Genomic DNA, 11,060 nt, shown 5'->3' on the forward strand with positions numbered 1-11,060 from the left:
GTTGCTTTCATATGACCAGATAAAACGGGCTGGCAAGAAATAAAATAACTGTACATTGCATAATGTAGTTATGTTCAATTCCAAGTTTCGCTCCTCTTTCTGGCAACAAGCAATTCCAAGTGCCATCAAGTTTGAGATGAAGATATTCTCTTCATTTAACATTGACCATAAATGGTGAAATTTTGACTATTTCCAGCATGTTACATAAACAAAAATGCAGAAGAATTTTCCATCTTATAAAATTGTGATTTCCATTTACTCGTGTATCTACAGTTGCCGCTCATAGTTGCTACTTGCAATGGAGCTGATAGAACCTGATGCACAAGGCACCAGTGAATAAATATTGGGCATAATCGATACATTTAAATATCACGTGATTTCTGCTCATCTCCGTCAGAGGCTTACCAAAACAGAAACATGGGATTAATACCATGTAGTTCCTTTTGGGTATAAATGTGTGGCCAGAAAAGATTCCGAGGAACAGAACATGCCTGATACTTGATGATTAAACTTTTCATTATATACGGTCACAAGGGGCATAACCCTGGACCTGAAACGAATGTGCGGAATCTATGGTTTATCTCCACCAAGCTTCGACCAGGAACCTTTCTCAGCTGTTGTTCTTTTATCAACTTTCTTAACCGAACTACATCATCCCATCTACCAGCTTCAGCATAGATATTTGACATAAGAACATAGCAGTTAATAGTTTGATGATCCAATTTGAAGATCTGTTCAGTCACAAGCTCGGCCAGCTCCACGTTGCGGTGAATTCTACAAGCACCAAGCAGGGCTGCCCAAACACCAGCATCAGGCTGCATTGGCATTTTCTCGATGAAATCATATGCTTCAACCAGTCGACCAGCACGACCAAGAAGGTCCACCATACATGTGTAGTGCTCAAGACCAGGTACAAGACCGTGATCTCTTCTCATGCTATCAAAATGCTTCTGTCTTTCTTCCACAAGACCCGCATGACTGCAAGCAGTTAAAATGGCCGTGAAAGTAAAAGCATTTGGTTTCACTCCTTGGTTCTGCATGTCATCAAAGAGCAAAAGGGCATCCCTACCATGTCCATGTGAGGCATATGCCCCAATCATAGCACTCCAAGATACGATACTTTTCTGATTTAAATTATCAAATGCTTTAAGTGCCAATTCTACACTACCACATTTTGCATACATGTCAAGAAGTGCATGACTAATCGAGGGGTTGGAATCTATTTCTACTAACTCATGCATCCGTCTCCCCGTGTTTAGAGCCCCTAACCTAGCACAGGCGGCAATTACACTAACCATTGTTATGTAATCACACTCAACACCCTCAGTCTGCATTCATCTGAATAGCCTGATAGCTTTCCTCCCCTCATCATTATTTTCATAAGCAGCGATCATGGCATTCCAAGAAACTAAGTTTCTAACATGCATCCTATCAAACAAAGACCTAGCAATATCAACATTCTTGCATTTTGAATACATCGAGATCAAAGCATTCACCAAAGAAATATCTGAATCCAATCCTAACTTAAATGCATAAGCATGAATCAGCATTCCTTGGTAGAGTTGATCCAAATTTGCACAGGAAGGAAGAACGCTCACCAATGTAATCGAATTTGGCCTTACTTCTGATTCCAACATCTGACTGAAAGCCTCTAAAGCCTCCTTAAAAAATGCATTTTGAACATAACCAGCGACCATAGCCGTCCATGAAGCTGTATTTTTCACCTCCATCTCACTGAAAATTAACTGTGCATTGTGCGTATCACCACACTGAGAATACATTGCCACCAGCGAGGTCTGAACAAAGATATCTGAACTGAAACAATTCTTAATTGCACTGCAATGTGACTGCTTCCCTTCAGAAAGAGCTGACAGAACAGCACACGAGCGAACCACAAACGGAAAGGTGAAGTGGTCCGGCTGCAGACCCTCCCTGTGCATCTGGCTGTATAGAACAAGAGCCTCTTCACACGGCCCGGAATCAGCGTAACCTCTGATAACAGTGTTCCAAGTGAACACATCTCTCTGAGGCATTACGTCAAACAGTTGGCGCGCATAGTCCATACTGACGCTTACAACATTGGAAACGCTTATGAGCTTGGTGGTCAACCAAAGATTCGAAGAGAACCCCTTGGTGATGATGTGTGCATGGATCACTTTGACTTCTCTTAGAGAGGAGCACTCGTTCAAGAGCAAGGTTTTAAAACCCGTGACTCGGAACTCGACTCGTTCTTTATTGACTCGTGACTTGGCGGGTCAACTCGGTGACTCGGACCGGGTTTTGTTAAATTTTGATTTTAAAAGAAAACACTATAAATTATCATTTAAACATATAAAAGTTTGTAGAATGACTTAATTACTAGTGTAATTGATTAATAAGTAAAAAAACATCAAGTAAAACTATATCTAACTTATAATTACTCATCTAATAGCAAGAAATCGAACAACCAAACAAAACAATAATTCAATATTTCAATAGAAACAAGCTCTAAAGTAAAGTTAAGTTAAAAACTTACAAGAGTAAGAGTAAAAACTAAAGTAAAGATAATCATACTTGAGCAATCTGCCAATGCATGTCAGCAATCAACTTTCGCATCTCAGCAATAACCATACTAGACCCATAGCCATATAACAAAATTACAAAGTTCACAAGTATAAAGTTAATTATCATAACACAATGACAAAATCAAATTTCAAACATCCAAAATTGATCCACTTTTACAAAATATGATATCTCAATTCTCAAGTCAAGAGTCAATGGCTCAAATCTCAAATACAGGCGAAGTACTATTATTTGGAACTTCATTTGAATCAATTCTTGAGTTGGAAGTAGAAATTAATGGCTGAATTGGAGTACTAGTGCTTGCATTTTCCCTTGCATCTTCATCTTCAACTCCATCACCACCTTTATCATCAATAAGATTAGTTTCTTCAATGTTTTCAACTTCCATCTCCAAGTCTCTTAAGAAATCCTTCATTCAATAAAATATGACACATTTGAGTTAACATGCAATAGAGAAAGACAAAAAACTAAATTAAAAAAAAGTTTAATCAAGTTAAAATATCAAACAAACTTTTACCTCATCTCCATCTAAAACTCCTTCTTGCATGACCCATTCATCCATTGGTGTTTGCAAATATATATTGTCCAAAGAAATTGGGTAAAGACGTGTTCTCTTTAATTGCTTTTATCTCAGACGTAAATTATAATGGACAAACACTAAGTCATTAAATTTCTTTTGAGCTAATCTATTTCTTCTCTTAGTGTGAATTTGATCGAAGGTACTCCAATTTCGTTCACATCCAGATGAAGAACATGTTTGACTAAGTATACGAATAACAATTTTTTGAACATCGGGGGCACATATTCCATGCATTTTTCACCACATTGCTGCATAAAGCCAAAACACACAAAAATGAAAAATTGATTAAAGAAATATTCTTTTGCACAACACAACAATAATGTTAAAGATAAATCACCTGGCTTATGCTCATCTCTAGTCATAACAGCTATAGAAGTACCAAAATCTGCACTTGCGTCTTCAAATAACTCAAGTTGCTTGCATGCTCTTACTCTAGCTGAAATATTTGGCTCCAACTTCTCAATACATTTAATTAAACCACGCCTTACTTCAGGATGCTTTGTGAATTACATGAAATAGTGCAAATAGTCAAATACATTAAATTGATAATTGATAAAAGAAAGTTCATATTCAAAATTTAAAATAATTAATAAAAAGATATAAACAAATACATACCTTAGAAAATTATGAACTATAGTGGTATTTGGGATTGAGATAGTATGCTGCTGCATGAAGAGGGTGATGAAGTTGATTTTCCCAATGATTGTCAATTATTTTCCAATAAGGTTTATATTTTTTCTCCTCATTGTCATGAATTTCTTTTATAGCCTCTTTGGCTCTATCCATAGCTTCATAAAGATAACCCATTGTAGGATTTTCTTCTCCATCAACCATTCTCAAAGCTTTGACCAGAGGTTCTATAGTTTTAACAGTTGATTCTACGACTCTCCAAAAATTACTATTCAATATAATATCCTTCATCTCTTTCCCCTCAGCAAATGATGAATATTTAGAATTGTTCCATTCATCTGATGCCATCATTTTTCTAAGATCACTTCGATGTTCTAGCAAAGATTGAAGCATGATAAAATTAGTGGCAAATCTTGTAGTAACCGGTCTTAGAATTTCTTTCTTATTAGAAAATTGAGTCCTCATTAAGTTCAAAACAAAAGTATGATTGTAGATGAACTTCGTGATCCTTTTTCCTTTTTCCACACATCCAGTTATGTTTTTTATCTTAGACAAATCTTCAAGCATGAGATCTATGCAATGAGCTGCACAAGGAGTCCAAAATATGGTTTTCCTCCTATCCTCCAACATCTTTCCAGCTGTTTGATAGTTGGCTGCATTATCTGTGATTATCTGCCATTTTTTAATTTCAAAACATTATTAACATACTAGACAAATTATAAATAGCAATGTTCAATAGAAAATTACAAAAAGAACAAAATGATATACCTGAACAACATTCTCTGCACCTACTGTTTCCACCACTTCATCAAATAATTTTAATAAATTTTCTCGATTCTTCACGACACTTCTTGCATCAACTGATTTCAAGAAGTAAATACCCCTTGGACAATGAACCAAAAAAATTATCAATGTCCTTTGTGTTGCATCTTTCCAACCATCAGCCATAATAGAACAACCCATTTCAGCCCAAGACTCCTTGTATTCTTTGAAATAATCATCAATTTTTTTAATTTCTTCTTGTAATAATCTTCCAGAAATCTCAGATGAAGAAAGCAGCTTCAATCCCATTCTTACTGAGGAATAAACTTTAATCATCTTCGTAAAATAAGAAGAATTGACTGCGTTGAAAGGAATGACTGAATGATAAAAAAATCTCGCAATAGCTGAACATAACCTATCTCTAGCTTTTCTATCCAAAACTGCTTTTATTCCAAGTTGTTTCATTGATGGAGACCCTGCCTTCACTTGAACAAAAGCATCAAGATTAGACTTTTGGGCATCATTCATCAATTTTTTCCCTTTTATATATCTTTTCTCAGTAGACTCATCACTTTCATCTGACAAGTCCATATCATTATCATTTACTTCAACAAAGGAACCAATCTCATTTACAATATTTCTCTTATATAATTTGTGTTCCTCACTGAGGACATGGCATTGGATAGAAATGAATGGAGGAGAAGGATTCATGTGGAAGACCCATAATGATTTTCTTTGTTGGTTCATATCGCCGACCCCAATTGTTTTGGGATGAAGGCGTAGTTGTTGTTGTTGTTGTATAATTTGTGTTCCTTAAATGACTCCAAATCCTTACGAATTTTTTTTCTTACAGATTCTTCCACTTTGTCGCATGGTTCCACCTCTCCTTTAATACCAGCAAGATGATACTTAAGTCTATTAATGCCACCACTCATTTGTTTTGTACACCAAGTACATTGTACCCTCTTCTTTTTCTTATCAAGTGGTAAACCAAAATCCCACACAGGGTCCTTTCCTTTGGTAAATGTTGTTGGAGTCCTTGAAGATCCTTCTTCTGACATTTCTTTGATGATTTGATAAATCTAAATTGTTAAATTTGAAAAATTAAAAACAATGATACGGTTAGTAGATTATGTACAAAGTTATGATTCCACACAGGGTCCTTGACTCCTTGTCATGCCATGTTTCCCCTGACACGTTGCAGAAATCATGTACTTTTAAGATAGACAAGAAGAACTGCTAGAAGAACAAAGGGTTACATGTGACATTTAGATGATATTCCGGCGAGATCAGAGAAAAATACAAAACAGGAAATTATGGAGGAAGAATACAGGAAATTCAAGAAATTAACACATAGGAAATTAAAAAGAAATTACAAAACAGAAAAATCAGTAAAAACAAAACAAAGAATTAACAAAACAGAAATTGAAATGTATTGAAAAACAGACAATGCATGTAATGAAAGACAGGAAGTTCAGTAAAATAAAAAAAAAATGATACTTAGCAAAATGAAGAGCAAAACTCAATAAAATAACAAAACAAAAAAATAAAATTAGTAAAATAAAAACAAACAAAAATTCTGGAAAACAAACTGCAAATAAAAAAAAACCAAAATATGAAATTACCGAAACTAAAACAACAAATGCAATGAGATTGAGACTAATGATACACAGAAATGAACATACGACAAATAATGAACTGAAATAAAAAAAAAACCACCAAATTTGAAATGCAGGTAAAAAAAATTTGCAGATATGAGAAACTGCTCTAATACAGGATGAACAAATGATTCAACAATGAGATTAAACAGAAAGCAATTAATGCAGGGAAAATGCAGATAAAAATGAAAATACAAAGCAACAGAAATGACATGCGAAAATGAAAACTTAGACGAATGTTGTGCAACTCACCATGTAATGCATGGTACTGAGGCGTACGCCTCAGGTACTGTCTCACAACATAAGACTCAACGCCTCGCTTCGCCTCAGTGTGCATACAACATACATACATTCACAAATCTCTCCGAAAAATTTGCCGGAAAATCTGCACTCGCCGAAAAATCTCGTTGGAATGTCGCGCGGCGACACACTATTTTTGCTGGAGAAGATGCGTCGGATTTGCAACGACGCCTTACTGTTCACCGTTGATGTGTTTGCTTCGTTCCCAAAATAAATAACGATGCATACCTTCACAAATCTCGTCGAAAAATCATGCCGGAAAATCTCGCTGGAATATTGCGCGACAACACACTGTTTTTGCTGGAGAAGATGCGTCAGATTTGCAATGATGCCTTAATGTATTTAATCGATGTGCTTGCTTCGTTCCCAAAAAAAAATAACGATACATACCTTCACAAATCTCGTCGGAAAATCATGTCGGAAAATCGTGCCGAAAAAACGCACGGCGTCGCTGTTACTGTTCATGCCAGAAAATCCTTGCCGGCGTCGCTGTTCATGCCAGAGCTATCGTCGGATGGATGAAAACTGAAGAGTCGAAGACCTCGGCTTCTCCTCTTTTCAGTCGAGAGTCTCGAGATTGCTTGAAAACTGAAGAGTCGAACCCTAAAGACCCTTTAAGGGTTTTCGTTAAAAGGTATAGTTTTTTTAATTTCAAAATTGCCATTTTCACTAAACCAGCGGGTCTTCAGTGACTCGTGACTCGGTCCGAGTCGCCCGAGTCAGAGCGATCCTTCCAGCGAGTTTTGTCAAGGCAAAGGTGGCAGAACTCGCCCGAGTACGCCATGACTCGTGACTCGGCCGAGTCAGGCCCGAGTCTTGGCAATCCGAGTATGCCTAGCCGGGTTGACTCGCTGGAGGGCCGAGCCGAGTCAACGAGTTGACTCGGCGAGTTTTTAAACGTTGTTCAAGAGTGAATTGTAGGTAGCGGAAGAGTGATAGCAACAACAGAAGAAGGCATAACAAGAGGTGGGTAGTCGGATTCTTGGTGTAGGCTTGCACAAAGAAGAGAAGGAGAGAAGAAGATGGTGATGGGCAATCGGGTATCGTAGAAGCAGAAGATGGGAATGCAGCTTTTGGTCCTACGGCGAAGGTTAAGGATAGTCATGGGTGGCTGATTGGGGAGAGAGCAGAATGGTGAACTTGGTGAACAAAATTACTTCCTTCTGTGGCTCCAAGCATTCAAATGAAAGGGAGAGAGAGACTTGGTGGTCGTTCTTGCAGTCTTTTTAGCTGTTGGCAGTTTGATTAGGTGCAGTAAGTTGCTCGTTACTAGCAGCAACCACCAGGGTGCAACCACATACATTCTTCGGATCAAACCCGGGCCGGATATAATTGGAGATTGGATGAAAGTTGATAGGGTCCGGAATCTGTCCGACTGGGACAAGTAGAGCCTATGCCAAATCCGGGTGCTAGCATATAGAGTCTGGATCGAGTGCAATATGATTGCACAAAAAAATGTGCATTAATCTCCCCCATCACCCTCCATCAGGTCTTAGGCCCCACACTTAACAGGCCCTGTTCCCAAGATGGAGGGTGATTAGGTGCTTAATGCACAAATATTTGTGCAATCATATTGCACCTGATCTTTTCGCTAACATATATTTGATATCCAACCCGATTCTGAATCGAATCGGTTGGATTTAGTTAAGAAGACTAAATCTGATTAGTAATCAGGTTTGGATTCTGTTTAGGATTTCATAACAGTATCCGACATGTAACTTTTTGGATTCAATATTAGCTTTTTTTCCATCAGAATCCAATTAGCCAATATCCAATTAGTCAGATTTGGTATTGGCTACATCCCACCCAATCCCAACAGTTTACATCCAAAGGCTATATCTAATGATGATGCACGAGAGCAAATGGTAATGATTTTAACCCCTCCAATAGGCTATATCTAATGATGATTAAGAAAGAGGATCGGGCCCAAGGAATCCGTCTAAAGACATACGGGATCCACAAGGACTTGTGGTGCACCCGTCCATGAACGGGGTGCTGCTGAGGAAGGTGGACCTTTGGACGCCATCCATCAGTAGTGCATTTGATGGCAGGCCATCCAAGACTCCAAGGTTCTTAGGACTTTCAAGACATTCTGGTTCAGCATAGTGTCTTGCGCTTTTCAAACCGTGAATTGCACAAATATTTGTGCATTAAGCACCTGCTCACCCTCCATTTTTGGGAGAGGGCCTGTGACGCCTGTCAGTTGTGGGGCCCAAGGCCTGATGGAGGGAAATCAGGTGCTTAATGCATAATTTTTGTGCCATGTGATTGCACTTGATCCGCACTCTCTCAAACCCTATTCAGAAAGGGCACCAATCTCCCAGTTGAGAAAATCTCAGAAGAAAATTCTCATGATAAGTAAAAGTTTTTGTTTTGGAGAAAGTCTCAATAAAATACAGGATATATAAAAGTAAAAATATAAGAAATACATAACTACAAGAACATCTAAAAACATAAAAATATTATAAAAGTGTTTTTATCATATTAATATAATAACAAAATTATGATATTTTTATAGTAGGCAACATATTAGATATATATTTGCTATTGTCTATTGTATATATAATCTAGTTGAAAAATCGTAGGTGCTAGTTGTATCTACGAGTACCAGGTACCACGCCTTCAAATTGTAACCTTCCCATGGCATACAGGCTACTGATACATTTTTCCATAAAGCTTGTTGCCCACCAACGCACCATCTGCCAAAATTTGCCCCTTTTTAAAGTATTCAATCTCACCACATAGATGTGTTATGTTTTTTTTTAACTGGAGATCACATTTTAAATGACCTTTTATAAATATAAAAATATAATATTTTAAGTCATAAAATTTTGGTATAATGTGAGCCATTGTTTTTTGAAGCCCTTGGAAAACTAACTTGCAGGCTGAAAAAACATGATCCAAAACATGATTTCTACTAAAGCAACTAATAGATCACATTTATAAGGCTAAATCTACAAAAAAGAAGACAATGTGAAAAAATGGTGTTTTCCACTAGATTTCATGTACAAATGATTAACAAATATATATCCATTAAAAATATCCCAATTTTTCTGTGGAATAATCTCGGTTTTTCAGAATATCAAAGCATTCTCAAAGTGCCGCCTATATTTGTCATAGGCAACATATTATTTGGTCAAACGCATTTTGTTATGTAATGGAAGATCTGTATGACAGTAGGAAGGTGGTTTTCAGGTAAAAAAATGGATGCCTTCAATACAGAAGTAGCCTTGTGGGGTGAAAAACACCTGTGTATGCTGTTCACTAACAACCCGCAACCATGATTATTAATTAATTACTCTGTAAAATATTCTGCTTTCCCACTTGTCCATCATCCCTTCTATAGGTTGTAGAGCACAGAATATTCATGGAGAAGAAAATGTTCAAGAAGGGAGCACCAATGTTACAAATCTGACAAACATGACAATTGTAAAAGGCGAGCTGCTGAAACTTCTTGCAGCAAAAGCAAAAGTAAAACAATGCATGTACAAACTAACTACCAAAAGTTACAGAATTCATGAATCCACGCTTATTTCAGCAAAACCAAAATGACATTTTTATTGCAAGCTAGTTAACATGGTGTTTAACATTTTATAGGCAATATGCAAAAGTATCAAACAGATTGTTGAGTCCTGCTGTCTGCAACTCGTGAGAACAACACAAGTCTGCTGAAGAAAGCAACGTGCAAATAGCAGATCCCCATTAGCTAACCCTTTCCCTTAGGTCTTGCCAAACTTCTAAATGCATAGCAGATATTGTCATCATGAAGGGAAAAAAGAAAAAAAAAATGGTAGCTCTCAGGGTGAATTGGCATTTTACCTGGGTCAGTACTCAATGTTTGTTTGTCTCAGCTGATCAAGGTGAAGGCTTTTCAATGTGATTGCCAAAAGCAAAATCATCTTAATAAGATCAGGCAGCAACTTGGAGACAGGGAACACAGATAGTCAAGCAGGCGTTCTATGCACCATTTGGTTTATAAATAGAAATACTAAGTGTGGGTGGACATGTCTGGCTTTGGCAGGCAACTGATTGAAAGGCTCAGCGGCATGGTCACTGTCACAAGGCACAGGATGGGATAAGAAGTTGAATAGGCAACAGGGCATTTGCTAGGAGCACATTAAAGCAATATTTCTTATTAGGTTAATGTTTCCTATTGTGCTCATTCAAACTATTGTAAACTCCATAAAGTCACCAACATTAAAATCACACCAAGGAAAAGATTACTGTTCACTTTATTAAAAGCTCTGTATCTTTTCCATTTAGGGTATTTATCACATAAAACATTAAAGGCCTGTTTGTTTCATTCCATGGAATGGACCACTGTTACATGGGAAGTGGTATAGCTCTCTACAAAGTCCTGCTAGCACAGATGGGGTCCACTAGTGCTAGCATGACACTTTTCCACTGTGATGATTACATGTTTGTTTCACACGGAGCATTTGTTTCATGCCATTTCCTATGAAAGAGGCTCTCTTTCCTAAGAAATAGGACTCCCCCCTCCCCCCTGGAGAAACACTTTATCTCCAAGGTCGCTCTTTCAAAGAGGCTTCCCTTGAGGGAAGTGATGC

General features: G+C 37.5%; 2 pseudogenes; both read right to left on the bottom strand.

The window, feature by feature from the left end:
• Positions 1-527: 527 nt before the first annotated feature.
• On the bottom strand, positions 528-1,334 carry LOC149846858 (putative pentatricopeptide repeat-containing protein At3g11460, mitochondrial pseudogene; annotated as a pseudogene).
• LOC149846859 (pentatricopeptide repeat-containing protein CRR2, chloroplastic pseudogene) lies at positions 1,335-2,033 on the bottom strand (annotated as a pseudogene).
• Between the last annotated feature and the right edge of the window lie 9,027 nt (positions 2,034-11,060).

This window comes from Nuphar pumila, chromosome 2 (genome assembly GCF_984573655.1).
Source record: "Nuphar pumila chromosome 2, dmNupPumi1.hap1.1, whole genome shotgun sequence".
NCBI classification, from domain to species: Eukaryota; Viridiplantae; Streptophyta; class Magnoliopsida; order Nymphaeales; family Nymphaeaceae; genus Nuphar; species Nuphar pumila.